The sequence below is a fragment of the Gallus gallus genome, chromosome 1, assembly GCF_016699485.2.
Source record: "Gallus gallus isolate bGalGal1 chromosome 1, bGalGal1.mat.broiler.GRCg7b, whole genome shotgun sequence".
Lineage (NCBI taxonomy): Eukaryota > Metazoa > Chordata > Aves > Galliformes > Phasianidae > Gallus > Gallus gallus.
The window spans coordinates 108,505,154-108,527,595 of record NC_052532.1 but is presented as its reverse complement, the minus strand read 5'-3'; the positions used below and the strand labels follow the sequence as shown (position 1 = coordinate 108,527,595).

The following is a 22,442-nucleotide window of genomic DNA, read 5'->3' as shown; positions in this document are numbered from 1 at the left end:
GCACAAAAAAAAAACCATAATGTGAAGGCATTTTTCTTGATAACAAAGCAAAATAAAACAAAACAAAACAAAATAAAAAAAAACAAGCCCAAAATCCCAAGTGAGCAAAGTATGCTACCTAATTTACTACTTAGTAAATCCACTTTTAATATTAGTATATGTTAAACTACTTCAGCATGTGTCAGGAATGTAGAGGAGATTAGTATATTAAATCCATAAGACTCAGAGTATTGTTTCTTTGGGTCTCATCTCTGCCAGTGCTGTTTTGCTGCTCATATCTTGTACTACTGTTTTTGGTACCACCTGTATGTAAGGTATACATGCTTGTTTCCAAAAATCTGTGTCTCTTCGTACTTCACATGCCTTAAAACTTAAGTAGACTTGGTGCATATCAGTACTTGAGTAGGTAGCTATGGAAGAAAATCAATACTTCTGTTGGAAATGGAACAGCTGAATTTAGAGATTAGATGAACAGTTGTTGTTTTAGACTTCAGTTATAAAACCTCAGAGAAACAGTTCCTGATAAGAGCAGAGCACCTCCCTCCCCTCATTTTGACAGGTGTGGAGATATAATTGATGGTACTGTTTGTGATAGTCACTTATCTTTTCTATTTTACATTTGTTCCAGCTACTACAATTTCTTCAGGTTCTTCAGTATTTAATTGTAAAAGTATCTTGACAGAGGAAGTACTTATTCCACTTGACTACTTGAAGATCATGATAGAATTCATTGGCATCTTTAATGTTTATGTATAATGTAACACACCACTAATACACCACTTGGTTCTGGCAAGTTATGTTTGATCCCATCTCAGTGCATCATACTTTAGCAAGAGTTTAAGCACTTAAAACCATATTATTAGATATTTTCTACGTATAATTTTGACTGTGAAACAAGTGGGATGAGTATGTACATTGAGGATGTACAACAAAACGAGGCAGCTCTTCACGTTCCTAATACCCCAGGTGACCTGTTAGTGTCCAAGTTTCCTTTCTTTTTTTAGAAATAATAAACAGATGATATCTAATCAAATAGCAATGAGTGGCCCTTGACAGCTTTATTATTGCTATTATGTTATGGTACATTAAGTTTTTAATGAAATAAAATATGGCAGATTGCCAAATTAAGTGATGATAATTTCAGGAAGCTGTAAACAGGTTACTCAGTAGTTTGTAATTGCTGCGGGTAATTTAACATTCAAGAAACTTCCACCCACTGATAGTAATTAAGATCACATTTTGGCTCTGTGCATTGATAATGAGTACCTGATCAAGGGAATCTCTCTTTTTCTGTCTTGTGGCATTTCGCACTGAGTATTTTGCTCTGCTAGGAGTAACTCTTGCTGTTTTATTTCACATCATGGAAAGTGTCAGTGGAAGATGTTGTTGCAGTATGTAACCTAACTGAATAATCTCGCTGCATATGACTGGAATTTTACTGTTGGAAAGAGCTGTCCTTGTGCTGGAGACACGAGTTTCCTCTGTGGGCTGTCACATGAAAAGGGGTTTTCTGGAAGGAACAGCTTCTGGTTCCAGCCATGTGAAAGGCTCAAATGTCAGTGATGTCTGGAGGGTGCATCCCTGGGGATGCAGCCTCAAGGTAGCTGGTAGGAATCCAGCATCAGTAGCTAGATGCTACCAAGCTGGGGAAGAGTTCAACTTGGTGACTGTGATGGCACCTTCTTGACTTTAGTAACTTGCTGGAGCTCCACCTCATAGCAGGAGAAACAGCACTGCAGCGTTACCGTGGCAACGGCAGGGGCCTGTCAACACCTCTCCAGCTAATAGTGACAAATGGCACTTATTACATCAGCACTAATTTCATCCGATCCCTTTCAGATGAAGATACTTAGTCCTCGCTGATCAAATTGTGTCGCTGTAATTACTGAGAACAGACCTTATTAAATGACAGTGCTCCTTACTCACAGCCTCGTCTCGTGCTGAAGCTCAACTCTTGCCCAGGTTTCCTACTTTTGGGGGGCTGTGTGGCTGTCCTTGGGGCACACCCCACGGCCGGAGCAGTGCCAGTGCATTTAGGTCACAGATGGTGCATGTAATTGGTAATGCGTTGCATCTGATTTCTATATGAAGTCAGACCTTCAGAACAGATGAAGTGAAACTGTTGGCCTGCAGGCCGGTGTCATGTGTATGATTTTCCTCCACCAGCCTCTAACCACACAGAGCTCTCCCCAGTCTGCAAAAGCAGTGGAAAGTCCTGAAGGACATCCAGAAGCTCTACTCACAGATCAGAACCCTCTTGTCACAAGCAAATTTGCTCCCACAGACTTTTCAGTTTAAATTGCTGTTATGGCTTTCTTGCTGGTTGTGGAGGTGATGGTTGCAATTGTTTCTTTCTGAATTTATTTCATTCTCTGTTGGATGGTAGGTTGTAGTCTGATGCTCTTCTGTGTCAGAATAAACAAACAGTGAACAGAATAGGCCTCTAGAAAATGTCAGCCTTTGATTGTGAAGTAAACAAACTGGAGAAAAAGGGAAATTTAGGAGGATCTGTGTTAGCACTCAAAATCAGATACTGTTTTGAAAAAGATGAGTGAACAAAGTGTGCCAAGTTATACATCAACTTACATAGCAAATAGAATTTAAAAGAAGAATGTACTTGTTTTCTTTCACTGTTTCCATACAGCTTAGTACTTCTGTTTTAGAGATGTCATATTACAACATATGTGCAGCTAATATTTTCTATAACACTACTACCTCAATTTTTCAATGAAATGTCAAGATTACTGTTAGTGTTATGCTTTGGTCATCCCATAAAATGACAAAATCACACAAGGCTTCTTTTTCTGTGTCCATGAACTCAAGCCCATATACTTCTGAATATCTGTTTAAGGGATAATAACAGTAATTTTATTATCATATAATAAATAATAGAGCCATTCACATTATCATGAGAAAAACAGAGGAAGTCATAGATGTAATAAAGGTAAATATAAAATCATGGCAAATAATTACAGCTGGGTCACAGCTAGCAAGAGATGGGAGATGATAAAAGAACTGCTCGGGGTATAGATAAGTGCATCGTTACTCATTTCATCGTTTTTCAGAGGCATTTTAGCATAGTTTGGAACAATTTGGAAGTTGATCTGAGGATGATAAATCATCTGTGACCGATTGCCAGTTAAAGGTTAAAGTGTCACTAAAATCATCTTTATATATTTTTAAATATTTATAGTGGACTTTAATCATTTCATAGCCTTCTTCAAGTCTTTTCTAGACTGAATTCTCATTTGTTATATAATACATTTATGGAAAACTTAAAAATTAAATAGAGATGTTGCAATTAGACTTATCAGCTTATGTTTAGTCTTTGAATGTCTGGTTTTTTATATTTTTTTATTTTTTGAGATTCTGAGGCATTTTTACTTTTGAAGCAAAATCAACATAACTAACATGCTAAACTCCTTAATTACCAATACAAAAAAAGAATGAAAGAGATTATGTATTACTTTAATGAAAAATAAGGCAGAAAATGTCATCTTATAAATCCTACTAATGTAATATCTCTATTTTCCTACAGCAGAGTATGAAGTATATTTTAACAGTTCAGATAACAGCAGAGAAAACTTGTATTTTTTTTTATAAAGCAAAAAATTTATCTGGAAAAACAGAATATATCTCCTAAGATGATATAGTTCATTATAATTCAACAATATTTGAAAGATTTCCACCTGTTACCATAATGTTGTTCATGTTTAATTTTCTATAGAACTGTAAACCATCTGTACTACAGGAGATCTATTCACAGTTCTTTCGAGGATTTTAGTATTTGTTTCTTTGTTTCTTTTAAATCTAGATAATTAGAACATTTCTGAAATGTGGAAATGTTAAATTATTTAAAATATTGACTTTGTTAACTAAGTTATTTTGAGAATATTAACAAAATTACCTGAGCTACTTGAAACTGCAGTATATCCAGTTGTTAGTATACTTCATAGCATCATTCAGGGCACTGTGAAGAGAATGTAGCTCTTTATATAAATCGCACAAGGGCAACTAACACTTTCTCTCCAGGAGTTAGCTTCAGCTATATTTCTCCCTATCTTAGCCAGTAAGCTCCACAAATGAAATATAGAAGAATTCCATTATTCACTGTTATAAATCATTGATACTGAACCTCATTTTCTATACATCAGATATATTTTTTTGAGTTGCTCGTTTATTTTGTTGCAGCTCTCTAAAGGAAGATTCATATAGATTCTCTAGCAGTATCTAATAATCAGTTTACAAATACGAGGCTACTTTCTAGGCTCTTACATTAGAATTTGCTCTAATTCTGTTCAAAAGATTTATCTGTTCTCCAGATGTCATTTCTTTCCTCTGTTGCATTTGAGCTTTATCAGTTCCAAAAAATAAACACTTCTTTAACAATTATTCAGTGATTTCTCTTAATGTTAATATCTTCTATTGATGCGATACTCACTTAACAAATGACTTAAGATATGCTGGGATTAATCTGAGTCTTTTTTTTTACTTTTATTATAAAGGAGTTTGATTCAATGTCATATGATTATCTATACAGGATATTTGAAGTCTGTTGAAGTCACAGACCAGAGTCCCTGTGGTTTCAGTGGATTCTGCATTAGGCTGGTGTAAATGCAGTAAGGGAGAGAATTTGAGGTATTTTCAAGTGATTGGAAGATTGAAGCACCTGTATTTTTCGTTAGGCTAAGAGCTGCAGGATTTTTATGTTGCTCATTTTCATGCACGTTTAGGAAATTCTCTTATAAGTGTACAGTATTTCAGGTTGCTGACTAACATGCACATATCCTATGACTAGCATGGTTTTGTGTTTTTTTTAAATCCTCATTTAATTACTGGAACATAACAATACTATCTCAAGGCAATAATGTTCGGTCAGTCCTCTGGGAAAATACATCCACAAATCATTTCAACCCAAGAGTAGGTCAAATGGTAATAATCAAGTCATATTCATAACTCATTGGAAATAGACTATTCTGAAATTGCTACCTGATACAGAATGAATGCCTCATTAATCAGAAATACATCAACATGAGAACACTAGTTATGTCAGCTAGAATTATGAATGAGATCTCAGGGAATGTAGTGTGCAGTGTTACATTATAGTAGATGCAGCCTTGTGTTGCCTTGTACATGCTTAGAAGACATGTTTTAACATGGGACTGTGGTACAAAACTTAAACTATGCAAGAAAAAAAAAAAGGTTCTATGCAAAGCAATCTATGTGATTTTACACACTGAAACAGTAATTTTATTAGAATAGTCTAATAAAGGAACCCTCTTTAGGATATCTCACCACACAGTGATTAGCTTATTTTCATATCAATGAATCCCAAAGTCCTCTGTGTTAGTACTCAGACTGGAGAAAAGGCAGAGTTTAGCTTGGACAGAAAGAATCTCAGGATTAGAGTCTGTGACTATATATACTCACTCTATAAATCTAGTGTAGGCTTATAATAAATATTGTATATATATATGTATATACAACAGTTTAGGCAAATATGTAGTTTAAGAGTATATATATGACATGAACTCTCAACTGACAGGCATGTAGTTGAGAGCTCACTTTTTCTCTGAATAGAATGTCCTAAAATTGTGAATGTATAAAGGCAATAAAGCTCCTCTGTATAAGCCAATCACTTGCTGTGTTCACATAGTGTTGACTCTAATCTAAAATCCTTAATCACTCTGCAAAACTTTGTATCCAAGCTCAGAAGAATTACACAAAGGCAGTGGAAGTTCATATATCTTAGATTATATGCAGTACTTTCTTCAGTATGTAATGTACCATATAGACAAACTGTGGGTATGGTATTCTTAAGATCATTAAGTTGGCCGGTGTTTCAGACCCACCTCTGAAATACATTCCTGATGTCCCTGAAATACGAAATCTGCAATTTATACACATGTATTTCACATCACAAAGTTGCACTTTTATCAAGGCTTTAGACAAATAAGAAATCCAGCAAAACTGCAGTATAGCCTACCATGGACATTTTGGTGACTAAAATAAAAATAGAACACTGTAGTCTTGATTGAGTCTGTAGTTACGTTATGTATGAAAGATCCCTAAGTTTTGACCTGCGCAGATCTCCGAACATCCAAATTCATTTCTGCTACATCTCCAGAATTACCGTCCCTTTAATGTCAGTGAGCAGTCTGATTCCTATACTGCATCTGAGCTTGCCGGGACCTTCAGCTGAAGTCTGACCTCTTACGCTTGCTTTGGGTGTTTGAGCCCTTTTCCAAAACTTAACAACCAAGGCTACTTTTCTGCTGCAGAAAAGCTGTGGAGAAACACTGCTCCTGTCATGAGGGAATTCTTAGGCTTTCCGCATTTTCATAGCATGGTACTTTCCCATTGCTGCATGTGGGCTGCTTGGAGGTTCACGAAACCTGCTTACCCCAGTGGCACTGACTTTAAATCATGCTTGCATATTTTTCCACTTCTGTTTTTCTTTGGTAGTGTATGTTGATTTAATATGTGCTTCGTTCACTTTCTCATCATGAGCAGCATTTCTGAGGAAAAGATGTTCTGTTTGGCAAAGATGTGTTTTGTAAAATATATATAGCTTAGTATATGTATGAGAAAAATGGAAACACTGAGAGTAGATTAAAAAAAATGCATAAGAGAACGTTCTGAATATGCTGTTGTTATCTGTAATGACATGGTGGCTGATACGTATGGTTTTATACCCTTCATATATATTGCAGTATGTCATGAATTTTATATGATTTTCAATAAGTATTCTAATACCAAAGTCAAGATGTTGACAATGGTATTTTGTGCCACAGGCATGATGGAAGATATTCTACTGTTGAAGAACTCAAATTATAAATATTGCAACTACTTTTAATACTACTTCAGAAGAAATCACTGATTAAACATTTGCTAGAAGTCATCTGCCCTTCTGATTTTTTGCAGTGTAGCCCTGAGATTTTGAGAGTTGGATCCTTTTGTTTCAGGCTCTGCACTGCCTGAAGTGTTCTCCATGCCACTGTCCAGCTGTGATAACTACTCACACACAGGGATGTGTGTAAATAAGTGTGTTCTTAAATATGGAATATCTGGATTTGATGTTCATACTGCCTTAATTCAGGTGTTGTAATTACTAGGATGTAATTACGTTAGGTACTGACATTAAGCAGCTGAAGAATGTTACCAATTCATGGCTGGTGAAACACAACTCTCTGCACTCAGCTGCAGAGAAGTGGGTCTGCTGTTTGATTCAGACACGTGATGCACAGCCCAAACATGATGCTATGCCCCAGAGTCAGAATAGCAATACTGAACTGTAGTCCCTATGGTTAATTTCCACTGTCCTTCCAAATGATACCCAAGATGATCCATGCTTACTTGACATAATGCATTTTAAGAAAATGGGTTTCTCAGCGGCATTCCTTTGTGTGAGGAAAAGTTTAGGTGTAGAAGCAGGTATTATTCTCAGTTGAAAAAAGCTGACTTTATATATTGAAAGTCTCCAACTTTCTACTTTGCATTAGAGTGAGATTATTTCCATTTGTGTTGCTAAAAACTGTGGGTGACACCTTTGAACATGCTGGAAGATGGTTCTGTTTGTGCTCCCAAGCTAAATCTCAGACATCCCAAGAGACACCATGCCTGCACGTGAACAAAAAGAGCTAGCTCCTTGTTGCCCTGTAAGCAACATATAATGGACACAGCTACATAGGATGTGGTGTGTGGCAAAATATAAATTAGTGAACAGAGAGGAGGACAGTGAAGAAAGAAATTTGAATTGAAAGTCAAATAGAGAAGATACCCAGTGATCAATATTTTTTCCATGCCTTAGAGATATGTGCTATTTAGACGTTTTACTTGCTTAAAATCACAGTGAAATGAATGTTAAATTACTTAGGATTACTAAAGTATATTGCTTGGAGAAGTATTCTTTAAAAAATTCAATGTAGAATAACTGCACCGCAGAATTAAGATCTAGATAAATTTTCATCACGCTAAAGTTGTTTAGTCAAATAAAGCTGTTTAGTTTAATTCTACATCATTTTCAAACCTGATAAAATCTTTCTGAAAAGGAGAGAAATCTTTTCATCTTTAAAGGGGAAAAATCATGAATAATTTCAAGTGAAAAGTCAATTCTAGGACTGTGAGATCTTGCTAGCGTATAGTGAGTAGGGGAAAAAAGAACAATGAAATTGGATAAATAAATGATTTTGTTGTAAATTATTTGTGGGGAATGGCACATCTTCTAGTTGCTCATCTAGCTGTCTCGCATTTATAATGATTTTTATGGTTGTTGTTGCTACAAGACCTCTTCATTTTATGAGGATTTGTTCTGGTTTCTCAATCAGGTGAAGATAAATACTCTTGGCATATTATGTTCCAATTATAAAATGAAAAACTAGATAAAAGACATTTCCTGCACAAATGAAAAGTTGGTCATTTGTTCAGTTGTACAATAGGGGGAGATGGTAGCTGGACTGAGAGCTGAATTTCTAGAAGTGTATTCATAAACTTTTCTGTTTCCTACTTTTTTAGTCTAGTGGAAACTAAGCAAGTGGGAGTTTTCTGATTTGTTCCTCTTCTCCCCCATTTTCCACTTTGTGAATAGGTCATAGGACATCTTGAACCTTGCAACCTCTGAGTATTATCCAGGTTTTGGGTTCTGATAAGGACTTAAATATTTTTTATGGTAATTTTCATCTCTCAGCACATTTACCTTAATAAGTGTGAAACCCAAAAACACATTTGAGGTTTGGTGGATAGTCCTGACTTCCTCAGCTCAGTACCTTTCAATGTTCCTTTCTGAGCATTTTGTACTTGTAATTTTATGCGTGCTTGAAGTGAAGGCTGCGTGGGAAGGAGAGTCAACTTTTAGGTTCAATTATAATTATGTGCAGAAAATTATATTCATGCAGAGTTTGATTTCCCAAAATCAATATGTGGCAAATATAAAGCATTTGCTACGTCTCTAAGAATAATTCATCTGGTCTGGGGTGAACGTTGTTCAGGATTCATCTCATCCATGCCTGGTCAGATAAAAGTATAGAAGTAGTACACTCCCCAACAGCAGGACATTTAGTAGATAATGATGGCAGGTTGGTTCCTGTCTAACTGAACTTTTCTAAGCAACTGCCAGAAAATGTCTTTTGCACATGCTAGCAGAAAATGTACACTTGAAATACATTATTGATAGGTGTGCATACAAGAAATATGTACATGTGAGCATATCTTTAAAAATGTTTCCTTAATGGTGATTTTTGAAAGGTTAGGTTCTGTCTTGTCTTGGAGATTTAACATCATAAATGCTATTCAAAAGTGTAATGAGTCACCACATAAACACAGAAGCACTGGTGTAGTAGATTTACATGCACTTGGGAAAAAGAGACACAGCTTTTCGATCAGACTAATGGCTTGGAAGTGGCTTCAGGAAGAATGCTGGTAATCACATTTGACGGTCTGAATTGATGGCTGATGGCTTGTAAAGGGCAAAGCACTGGAGTGATTTCAGGGAGCTTTTAATAATGTTTAGCAAATGATCAGGCTGCACAGTCAATCACTTTGTAGATGCCAATATCCTTCTCCACCTCCCATAAGTTCAAAACAATGAAAACAATGAAACAAAAGGAAGCAGAGAATTGTATGCATAGTCAAGATAATCATAATATCTAGAAGGAAAAAATATATATATCAGATTAAAGGAATAAGCTTTGTATAGAAAAGTAATAAATGTAATTTTCCCTTAAGATTGGGATGCTATTTATGAATTCTTGTAGAATCCATTTTCTGTTCACGGTTGGTGTGATAAACCTCAAAACCTACCAAATCTGAATTCATGACTGATATTTAGGAATAAAACAGTGTTACCTAGCAAAAGAATGATGAGGAGTAGACATGGATTTTTGCTTCCCTGAATATGGATGCAGTTTCCGAGATTTTTCATGTACTTCTCTTCTATTGCCAGATAGTAGACTTAGTGGATGGCCGTAGTCTCCCAAAAGTAGAATCCACATGTTTATTCCACCACAGGAGATCTGAGAAGAGCTTTTTCTCTCTTTCCATTCACTTACATTCTCAGCAAAACTTATTGGATTATCTGAAAACTTAATACAAAGTCAGGGACTTTGTATTCCGCTAATTTCTAGTGTGTAGAAGCTTTTTTCAAGTAGCAGAGATTAGCATGTTGGAGTATTGCCACTGAATGAAGCAGATTACTTACTCACCTGAGAATTTTTGGATCCATTTCTTTCTTTAAAAATCAGTACGAGACAGTCTCCTTTTGTTAGATCTTTCTGTCCCCAGCTTGTTTAGATGATAGACTGGAGAGACATTACGTATTAATTTTGGTTAGCACCTCATAGGATTTAAATCTTTTAATGGCCATTCATTTTGCAAGATTTACAGCTTTGTTTTGCTGATGGTGAGATTGACGGAATGTCTTCTTCCAAGATAAAGTCTCTCAATAGATTGCCTTTTTCTCAAAATCTAAAGTTGGGAGGCTCCACTGTAGATTTCAGTTTTCAGGGAATGTATTGTAAGTAATTTTGAGTCAGAGACAAAAACAACTATTGTTGTCCAATGATCTCTCAGAAAACTTCAGGATTACTCCTGCCAACAATTTGTGCTATTGGCTTGAATGGATAAATACAATAATTTACTGTCTCTTTCTACACATGCTCTATGTCTCTGCGGCTCCAAGAAAACTGGAAGAAGCATCTGTTTCGTTATATTTTCCATAGATTCAAGTTTTTGGGTTGATAAAAGGGTTCATACACTCTGTCTTCTGTTTCATCAATGACCTCTAGACCAGGAGAGGTTTAGATTGGGTGTAAGAAATAAATACTTCTTGGGAACGATGGTCAAGCATTGGAACAGGTTGCCTAGGGAAGGGTCCCCATCCTTTGGATATTTAAGAGATGGGCAGATGTGTTACTAAGGGGCATAGTTTGGTGATGTTACTCAGTAGATCAGGTTGGTGGTTGGACTTGATGATCTTGAAGATCTTAGCCAACCTAGTTTTTTTCTGTGATCTCGTGTTCACCTACATTTCCAGCAGATGCAAAGACATTAGTGATTACTAAGCAATAGTTAGTTGTTAATAGAAGGGTGGTGAACAGACTGGAAATGTTTAAAGTTATCTGGTGATAAAACTGGTTGGTTTAAATATATATATATATAAATATATATATACTGTCACTTTTATTGTCTATTAATTTTATGAGGATGTGACCATTCATATCAGTAGTTTGAGTACTAGTTTTTTGCAAAATATTTTATAAAGAGAGACCTTCAATAAAAATCATACAAGAACCCTTAGTGCTCTTGTGGACTAAATGCATACAAATAACCCTTCACTGTATTATTCTGTATTACTCCACAGGTGCATGTTCAGCCAGTCTAAGTTGCTCTTACACCACTGTACCCTCAAATATCTGAACTATGTTACACTGTGCTATTACCATCTCCTGGGAATCTAGCTACTTCCCTACTTGCTCACCCCATCAGAATTTTCCTTCCACCCTGTAATACAAAATAAATAGTAAATTATTTTCTTTCATTTTCCACACTACTTCACTATAACAGCCCCTTATAATAGCAAACCACCAAAGTAGTGTATGTCCATTGTATGTGACATAGATCTTCAAAGTCAGAAATCTTACATTAGCTTGTTGGTGTTTTTGTTAGTGCTGCTATTGGTTGATATAATAAAGTGGTAGTAGTATACTCCAAATTTCTATTTTTTTTGTTTGTTTGTTTGTTTTGTTTTTTTGAAGAATTTGGAGGCCAAACTGTTACTTTTATATATTCACTATAGCTTTCCAGGACAGTTCTGCATCTCAGCCTCTCGCGTGTAAATTACTAACAGTATTTAAACTGATCTTTAAAGATGTCTCTAAATTAAGACAACCATGATAAGAGCAGTAAGCAGAATACCTGTCCATCCAAAGTCTTCTAGTGGCTGTTTTCACAGACATACTGTGGCATGAATAGCCACAGTATCCAAACTGTAAATTCAAACAGAAAGCAAATGTTTTCAGTTTATATGGGCTCTTTTAGTGGCTTTGACTAAACTTGTAGTTTTGCAAAGTATGACATGGTACATGAATAGTGATATTCATTATTATCTTCTATCCTTTGTACACACATCTCAAAATATAACAATCATATTGTCTTATTGTCAAGAAATGATAGATGGACTCATTTTCTGTTTTGTTTCACCTTTAACTGACTCCAAATAAATGCAAGAAATATGTCAAATTAGACACTGAGACATTTTCAGTTAGAAAACGAAGTTCAGATAAGTTCCATGACCTGCAAAGTGTTTTGTCCTTGTAGCTCCTTGTGCAGAGCTTGAAAGAAAACAAAAAAACAAACAAACAAACAAAAAAAAAAGAGAGAGAGAGAGAGAGAGAGGAGAAAGCTTGATCTTTTGATCTTTGCTTTTTTTTTTTCCCAGCTATGAAACCTTCTGTGGTCAGAAACTCAGTTGAAAAGGGGATATAAAAGCAAAAACTAACTAGGGCTGCCATTAGAATTTAGGAAAAAAATGACCTGGGTCTTCAAGTTCTGTTGCAGGATCATACATACATAATATTGAAGAGTTCATCTCATCCCTTCCCCCCTGCCCCCCCTGCCCCCCCCCCCCCCCCCCCCCCCCCCCCCAAAAAAAAAAAGAATTAAAAAAAAAAGCCAGAAAATGACCTTAAAACCTTTGATGTATAGAATCTAAAATTATATATTTGTAAAAAAATTAATAATATGACACAGCGAAGAGCGGGGTTGAAAAAGTGATGTCCTCTAACCCTCCAGTATCAGAGTAGTTCTCATTAAAAACTTCCAAGTAATGCAGAGAAAAGTAGATCACCCATACACTCTTGCCAGTCTAGTTTGTATCATAATTCTGTACTGATCCCAAACTGGGAGACTTTCTGCAATCCTGAGCATGCAAACAACAGATGCTAACGAAGCACTTCGAGTTTTCTAAGCACTTAGAATATTGTTTTCTGCCCAGTATCCCATCACTGTACTGCATGGTCAGAGGACAATAGACTCATCATAGTACAGTCTGGAAGAACAAATACCCCCAAAGACTACAGATAATTATTAGAAGATCTGATACATAGGATCAACAAAATGTGATTTAGTAGATGCTGAGAAAGATTAACAAATGCCAGTTTGCTTGAACTGAATACTCAAAGCTTTTCTTCAGAAGCTCTCCTTTCCAAAATCACAGACTGTGTTAGTCATTTCTATCTCCTCCTCAGGCTCCATATTGAAACAAGTTAAGTTTTCCCTGCTGCTCTGTTTGGAAGGTTCCAAATCTTTATCTAATCTTCTCCAAATGTCTAGACTCAGTTTTATTCATGACTAATTCAAAGCCATTAAATCTCATTCCAGTAATGCTCTTTAAATTCAGTAATTCTCTCTCTTTCCCTGGTGTATATACTCCCAAACATATGTATATATATTTATTTTACTATAAAATTATTATTTTCACATTTAGTACTGCTTTTTTCTTTAGTATTGTAAATAAAACAGCTTATTAAGTTCACTTCTAAAGTAATAGGTTCTCTTTTTACCAAAGGACTATATAGCTTTCTTGTTATTTTTATTTCAGATGTCCTTTGTGAACAAAATTAACCTGAATTACAGATGATATTCTACAAGAGCTCTTATCTACATCTTATTCAATTCTTCTCTTTGTCTATCAAAACTCTTTATCTGTTTAGTCTTAGAATCATAGACTAACGTGAAGAATATTAGGTTGTCTTCTGAGCAAATTATGGCTTCTATGTTTACCCAAAAATCAATTCTAAATTGAAAAAAAAAAAAAAATTGTTCTTACATCATTCTCAAAGGATGAGTAATAGGAAATCCCAAGTTATGTCTACCAATTCTGTAGCACAGATTTGGTCCTAATCCAGACTGTAACCAGAAAGTAAAAAAGTTAGAAGGAAGAGTATGAAGAAGATCTGGATCTAAAATTAATTCACCTTCCTCAGCCCTGCCACTCCAAGTCTCAGAATTTTGATTTATCTTTGAGCACATTTGGATCAACAGCTATTGAGACCAGGTCTTGTTCTGTGTGAGCTAGTTTCCCTCTGTAAGTATTTTAAATATTTGTTCTGTTCATTTATTGACAGGCACTTTCAATATGTCATTCAAGCCTCTGTCTCACTGTTCTATTATAGAATATTCTGATATTCTTCTGTGAATTCAATGCATTTGATCTGGTCAAGAACCCAGAAGTAATGATAAAGTTATATAAATGGCTGCCCACATGTCCTGAGAGTTTCTTTACTCAGAGAATTGGTATTGCAGGGGAAGACAGATGTGAATGACAATATTCAGAGAAATAATTTCATTATGAAGCTTTGGTAAAGTCAAATCAAAAGCACGTCTTTGAATTGTTAGCTGATGTCACATGCAGAAGTTTTCCTTCCTGAAGGAAACCCTTTCTGTAGGTCTTTCCTGAATCCTGACAAATATGCAGTATTATTTCAGTTTTGTGAAATTTAATTTTTCATATTTTTTCCATTTGTTTATATTTTTTTCCCCAAAGTGGAGCACAGATAATTGCACAGCTCAAAGCTATTGTTTTGAACTTAATATGGCACCTCTTTCCAGCAGGCAGCAGGTCTTCAACAAGCTCTGCCCCAAGCTTCTTGTGGACCAGTGATTTTTCCTGTCATTAGCTCTAGTTCATATATTATACATCTCATCTATAATTTACCATAAAGAAGGACCTTCTATTATTTATTATCTGCATGAAGACATTCATGTGCATACATGCATACATGTGATAGTTTCTTACCTAAATGCTCTTATTAATGTATAAATATTTAACAGAGGTTATAGTCTAAGCAAATATTGCTCTTTAAAGTTTTTTACCCCCTAATTTATGTGATCATGTACCACAGGGCATAATCTTATAAGAAACAGGTGATGCATCTCCACAAGATAGTATTTTATATGTGGGAAAGAATTAGGATCATTTAAGATTTTATAATCTTACTAAAGGTAAGTTCTATTTCCAGATATTTCAAATTCTTATTCAGAACTCAGCAACTTTTAAGATATGGTGTTGTTAAAGTTATATTTTTTTAAAGAGACAAGATTTTATTTATTTATTTATTTTAAGGCATTAAGCACTGGAGTCTATTGGATGGGGCTTTGAGCAACCTGGTCTACAGGGAGGTGTCCCTGCCTATAGCAGGGGGTAGAACTAGATGATCTTTAAGGTCCCTTCCAACCCAAACCATTCTATGATTCTGTGGTTCTATTTCAGTTATGTGCTATGATGCATTGTTAAGTCAGAACTAGAAAACAGATTACTATGGGAGTCCTGAACAATTGCATTATATTTCATGTATTTTTATATTTCATGTATCTTTCAAGTACTGCCTGTCATTCAGAAGAAAAGCTAGCAATGATGCTTTAAAATGTTTAGTATTCAACCAGTCTTTCCTATGTAGAATAAAATTCAGTGCTAGTTTTATCTGAATAAGGGGAGAGAGATGTCTGGGTCTCAAGAAAGCATCATCTGAGTTAAACACAATCCTGAGTTGATTTCCATTTTTAATATATTAGGTCCTAAAACATAGGTGCAGATGATATTTGAAAGGAGATTAATCGCACCACTTGTCCCGAATGTTCAAATCCTTGCATTTTCTTTTTGAGTGGGAAATGTTTCTTGGAAATCTTAAAAAATATCTCAGAAATTACATGAGAAAGGGTAGCTTTTTTTTGAGTGGTTTTTCAACGCAAGAAGATATTTCTTAGTGCATAGCATTACTTTTGATAATGTACTTTCTTTACCTGACTCTTTTTGGATGGCTGCATCTGCATAATAGAATTTGAAAGTAGATTTATAAACACTAGGCAGGCCTATAATGCAGAGTCCTAGTCACCCAAGCAAAATCAGGTCTGGGCTTGTTTAGCTTGGAAAGAAGACATTGGGGAGACCTCATTGTGGCCTTCCAATATTTGAAGGGAGAGTATAAGCAGGAGGGGGTACGACTGTTTACATGAGTTGATAGTGATAAGACAAGGGGGAATGGTTTTAAACTTAAAGTCTTTTAACTTTAAGACAGGGGAGGTTTAGGTTAGATTTTAGGAGGAAGTTTTTCACACAGAGAGAGGATGGTGATGCACTGGAACAGGTTGCCCAAGGAGGTTGTGGATGCCCCATCCCTGGAGGCATTCAAGGCCAGGCTGGATGTGGCTCTGGGCAGCCTAATCTGGTGGTTGGCGACCCTGCACATAGCAAGGGGGTTGAAACTACATGATCATCTTTTCAACCCAGGCCTTTCTATGATTCTGTGATTCACTTTGTATCATCACATGAGGATAGCTTGCAGCTGTGCCACAGAAGAAGCACTATCCAGGTAGTAGGAAAAAGTGTAGAACTGTTTCAGTTTTAATATCTCATTTTGAAAGATCACATTGAAGGAAGTCTGTGTAAGAGGTTGTTCACAATCAGATCCCATCCAATCACTTACAATTAATTATTCAGGCCTTTCCTTGTGCTGTTGTCAATTTGAACTGAAAAGCTGTCAGCTGCCGAGTCTCTATTGAAGGCCAGCCTTAAATCATTATTATTGAACTGATCCTTACTAGACTCTTGGGCCAATGCTCCTGTCAGAAAGAAAAAAGAAATGAAGCACAGTGTATTGACTTTTGAATCTTTGGGATATTATTTATTTATTTATTATCCTATCATCTTCTACTTTCTTTGCTCTGCAAGTTGCTGTGCTTTTTACCATGGCCCCTTTGCTCCAAAGGGAACACAAGTCAACGAGACTTAATTTACAGGGAATGCATATATGTTACACTTAATGAAAATGCTGTAGGGAGATGATACCACATCTCAACTGTGGGCATGGTATGGAATGTAAACCCTAGGGTCAGTGATATAAACTCTTGGAGCTTTGCCTAAGAGAATTTAAATGAAGAAAAACTGACTTTCCTTGAAGATAAAGACTGTGAACTGTGAAAGTAATAAGGCTGACCCAAATAACAATTGCTCAAAAGATTGAACCAGTGCAAAATTTGCTTAGAATGAATGTCATGCAGCTGTCAGATTTTGCTACATTAATTTTCTCTTTATAAGATTCATTTGAGGCTGTTCACATCTTTAAGCCATTGGCTGCATGAAAGACTATATCCAGATTATAGTTGAATATCAAGAAAAGAGAAGAAAAATAGGTTTAGTTCAGAGCTCTTTCATCATTACTTTTTCACTGTCTGATTTTGAAAAACAGGGATAATTATTTTAAATATTCTCATTTCAGGGACGCCAGCATTTTTCAAATGATCACTTAAAATGTCAAGTCCACAAAACTGCAGTATGTGTTCTCAATATAAAGAAATACATTGAAATAAACTTGGTAAATACCCCTATATTAGATGCCTTTGTCCAAAAAAGAGTACTTACAGACCTTATGTGTGTAAACCACTGTGCACAGGTAAGAACAAACCACTGATCCATCACTTTAAATCACTTTTTAAACCCTGTTCTGATGTTGCAAGTATCACATACACATGCTTCACAGTTTTTATAATGCTCTGTTAATATTAAGCTGTATTTTATCCAAACGATCTAACCCTTCATAAAGAAGATTCCATTTTTGCACTTGATCTTTATTGTTCTATATGTAGAGTTGTGGAACTGGCCATGGATGTGTCTGCTTCGTAATTTGTACGCTCCAGCAGTTGTACTACATCATCCGCAAGTGCAAAGGATGCACTTCAGATTCTGCGCATCTCAGACTGACTGAACATGCTGTACATTTGCAGGCATTTCTTTCAGGTCATTTCTGTTCAGGCAGCTTTTCTGCTGTTCACATGTTCTGGGAATGTGAGAACTATTAACTGTACAGATCTTCATGTATAGATGTTATTAACATGGTCAAGGCCATGTGTGCGAATTTAGTATGATGCACACAAACAAGGCTACTCTGAATCAACATGTTTGTTAATAGTATGTGGAAATAAAGAAAGAGAGAATGACTGCTCAGGAAGACTGCTTAGGGTCCGGGCAATGCTAATCTCCCTCTGTTTTGATAGTTATCTTTTTTTTTTTTTTTTTTTTTTTGTAACACCAAGTCAAATAACTTTATATGCTACATATGACTCTTAGACAAGGTCTAATATTTAGGATATAAATAGTTCATAGTAATTTGGTCTAACATGCCACTGTTTTCTTAATATTCACCATTTAAAAGATGCAAGTAATCTCATGACAGTGATTCTGGTTGTTTAATAGGTGGTGATGTGCACTTGTAAACCAGAGATATGAGTTAAAAAAATTATCATTTGTAGTACTAATTGTCTCTTTAAGCTAAGGAAAAGCAGAAGGTTTAATGCAAACTTGCTTGCAATAATAGTTTAGCAGAAGTCTGGATTTTCAAAATTTGTTTTAAGGTCTTTCTACAAAAGGAACAATAGCACAAACAAGAAGAGTACAGTGTACTTGAAAATATCCTGACAGCTGAAATAGTAGAATAGTAGTAATATTTAGCTCAAACATAGTTTTACATATTTGAACTGGTGTCTGTGTTATATACCTACACAGAGGGTTGAACAGTATCTGGCAGGTACTAGGGCAGAGCATGTAAAATCAGAAGTAAGAAAGGAACCTTCTGTGCTCAGACCTCAGTACTGGGATGCGGATTCCCAAGTCTGCTACAAACTTTGAGCATATTAATCAGTTTTATTGTGTCTCCATTTCCCAATCAATTAAAAAATATGCAAATAATGAAAATTACCTGAAAAACGTGTTTAAGAAAGTTTGCATAAAGATTCTGACACCTGTAAAGGCTTCCAAGTCATGATTCTCTAAACAGGTCATAGAAAATATAAAAGTAATTGAAAACTCTCTACTATTTATTCTTAAGGAATGATGTATGTTGTGCTTTTAATGACATTTTTCTCTGTGATGCCAGTCTGAGGAAAGTAATAGCATAGAATCAAAGTTATCTTTGTGAGAAGGTCTGAAACTGTATATCCTTCCTATTTTTATCGTATACATATTATTGAAATTAAGTTGGATTGATATAGCACGTAAGTCTTGAGTTGATACTCAACATAAATCACACTGTGAATTTAATCCATACTGAAAATGTATGCCTTCTGACCCTTTTCTTAAAAAGTTACTTTGCCAAAGATATTAGCAAAGAGGTTAACTTGACAAAGATCAGAAAATAAATAGCATGATAACCTTATCTTCGTATATTATAATTCACATTGGAAGTCTCTGATTATAGAAATGTTGTAAGAATCACAGGATTGCAGGGGTTGGAAGGGACCTTAGAAGCACTGAGTCCAACCCCCTGCTATAGCGGGTACCCTAGCAGGTCACACAGGTAGGCATCTATACAGGTCTTGAATATCTCCATAGAAGGAGACTCCACAACCTGTCTGGGCAGCCTGTTCCAGTGCTCCATCACCCTTACTGTAAAGAAGTTCTTCCACATCTTAGTATGGAACTTGCTATGTTCAAGTTTTAGGCCATTACTCCTTGTCCTCTTGCTACACAACACTGAGAAGAGCCTGGCCTCACCCCTTTGCCTCCCACCTCCCTTTATTTATAAACATTTATCAGATCCCTTCTCAGTCATCTTCTCCCCAGGATAAACAGACTTATGCTACTCAGCCTTTCCTCATACAGGATATGCTCCAGGCCCTTTATCATTTTTGTGGCCCTTTGCTAGACTCCTTCCAGGAGATCCCTGTCTTTTTTGATCTGGAGAGCCCAGAACTGGACACAACTATTCTACATGTGGCCTCAATAGGACAGAGTAGAGGGGGAGGATTGCCTCCCTCAACCTGCTGGCCACGTTCTTTTTAACAACTCTATAATCCACAAAAAGTAAGGTCTCAGTACATACTAAGTCCCCATATGCTGATGTAATGCAACCTAGAATCAAATTCTGTAGGAACTGTTCGCATTTATTTCAATACAAAATCAGTGGTGCTGCTTTTTTTTTTTTTTTCCCCTCCTTTCCTGTTGATTGTGTATGTGGTTTATCTAGTACAATACTTAGTTGCTAATTTTCTAATATTCCATTATGTGGTAATTTCATTGAATCACAATCAGCAGGAGTCCTTTTGTTTCAGAATACAATACGGAACACAATTTACATGCTTCTACTGCTGTTATTGAGATCTTGGTGTTGTGCCTCTTCTGTATAATACGTTGCTTCACGAGGGATTTAGCATGTTATGCTTTACAGGGACCCTGCAAATTTCCTGTATATACTGAGGAAAATGTATATCAAGTTCTAAAAGATGGGACTAGACTGACAGGAGACAATTTTAAAGATGCAAGCGTATGAGCGATACTCATAACTGGATGAAGTTAAATACATAAATGAAATAAAGCTCTGTGCCTTGCCTACATAAGGGTAAACCCATCACAGAATCAGGTTTCCCTCATATTCTATGGCACAGTGTGCTCAGAGTGAAAATCAATGTGTGTGAGAGGGGACAAGTTTCTAGAGAAAGAATAGTATGCAACTAATGGTAAAGGGATTAAAAAAAAATAATAATGATTTTGGAGAGCAGTTCAAATGTAGCTGTATAGACTTAACTCTGACATCTTGTTGAGAAAGATAGAAGTGTACATCCTTAACTGCTTTTTTCTTCCTTTTAAAAATGATTTACTGAACACTGGGCTGCTGTCCCCAGGGGACTGGCCAAGGGCCTCAGGAGGGAATTATTTAATTTAGACTGAATTCCTAGTGGAGTTACTTCCTCCCACAGCGAATATTTTCAGTATTTTTTATCTGAAAGACAACATGATTTTTCATTTTCAAATTGAGAAAGAAATAAAATAGCTCCTTCCCACACGATTATCCTAAAGGCAAATTAACCTGTTTGGGTTTCCCTGATTTTAAATCATAGGGTAAAAGTTAAATGTGAGGATGTACTATGTGAAGCTTTATCTGTTAGTTACAGCAAACATCTTAAATAAAAACTCTCAGTACTCAGATGTGTGAATCTCTGAATAGAGTTTTTCAGGAAGGGAAGCCAGTACTGTTCTGACTTTCTCATAAAGCTGTTCCTTCAAGTTGAGACGCTTCATTACCTCCACAGTTACCTGCAGAATAAAAGTGGTTAAATATGTGGAGCCAAAAAGCTGCAGCTGCTCTAACTAATGTAGCAAAATATTGATTATTTGCAGTTAGTTAAAATAATTCTTCTGCTGGTGGCAACTGTAATTCTGGGCATGCAAGGCTCTGATTTATTCTGATCATATTGTCTATAGCAGTATGAATTCTGCATATGCAATGACTTCGAAGCTATAAACTATTAAGGTGCACACTTCATGATGGTGACATAAACTAACTGCTGTTCAGACCAGAGGAGACAAAGGTTCCCCTTTTATTTACAAAGCAAATTCTTTATTGTGTTTATATTTATGTGCAGCTAGAAGGAGAGAGAGGTTGTTTCTCGATTTTGCAAAGAGTAAAGCACATTTTTATCTGTGTTAAGCGTCTGGTCAGCTGCAGGCCAATATTTATTTGGGATGCACCAGCAAAAGCCTGAGAGAAAAATTTTAATCTTCTAGACAACTCTATATATCACAGGCAAAGCTGAATCCTCTTTAATCAGAACCCTTAAAGCTAGCTAGTGATTTAAAATTATCTGCTTTCTTTCTAGCTGAAATGAGAAAAGTAGCTTCTACAGCAATGTGCGCATGGACCCATATCACCTAAAACTGTGTTATTAAAGATTATGGCAGTTTTATTTAATATCCTGGAGAACTGACAGTTAACAACAGTGGGCAAAGAACTGTAGCTTCTCATGCCTGATATATTCATAACAGATCAAGAAGGTGAACAATTAAACATTATGTGATCAGTCATACTATTCAATCATCAAGTAGTAAAAAGTAACAAAACGTAGTCTGTGTATACAAAAATACAGCTCCTGTAAATACGTATGCTTAAAAGAAAAGATTATGTTTATTTCTCATTCATAAAACTTGAATACTGCATACATAATATAAGTGAAATTGGTACTGACAATTGGCATGAAATATAATTGTGCAGCTTCAGATACATGGAGGGGGCAATAGAATGATCCTTTCTGTGTTCTGATGTTTGTAATCTAAGAATTTGGTTTTCACAATGGCCATTGCATGAAAATCTAAACTTATTCAGAAAATGATACCAATGTGCCTATAATAACACTAATGCTTATGTGTCTTTCCTTGTTCTGTGGTTACAGAAACACAAATGAACTCATACTACAGTTGAATTTAAAGCAACTGAAACCATGAATAATAATAGCAACAACTTTCAGAACCAGTTTCAATTTTTGAACACTGTGTTCAGGCTTCATCCTACCTGAATTTGAATCCAATGTGGGACCACAACCGTAGTTCCTATGGCAGTGCTGTAACGGAATCAGCAGACAAACCATGTCAGATCACTTTATAAATACATAACTAGAGTTTT

General features: G+C 35.8%; 1 protein-coding gene and 1 long non-coding RNA gene across 3 annotated transcripts in view; one reads left to right on the top strand and one right to left on the bottom strand.

Moving 5' to 3' along the window:
- Window positions 1–22,442, top strand: part of DSCAM (DS cell adhesion molecule) — a 463,922-nt gene that overhangs the window by 253,762 nt on the left and 187,718 nt on the right. The gene's annotated exons all lie outside the window — the stretch shown is intronic.
- LOC121107534 overlaps window positions 1–22,442 on the bottom strand; it is a 94,308-nt gene that overhangs the window by 58,848 nt on the left and 13,018 nt on the right. Inside the window, exon 2 of the long non-coding RNA XR_005841779.2 lies at window positions 22,332–22,380. This is a non-coding gene — a long non-coding RNA (uncharacterized LOC121107534). The remainder of the gene's footprint in view (window positions 1–22,331; window positions 22,381–22,442) is intronic.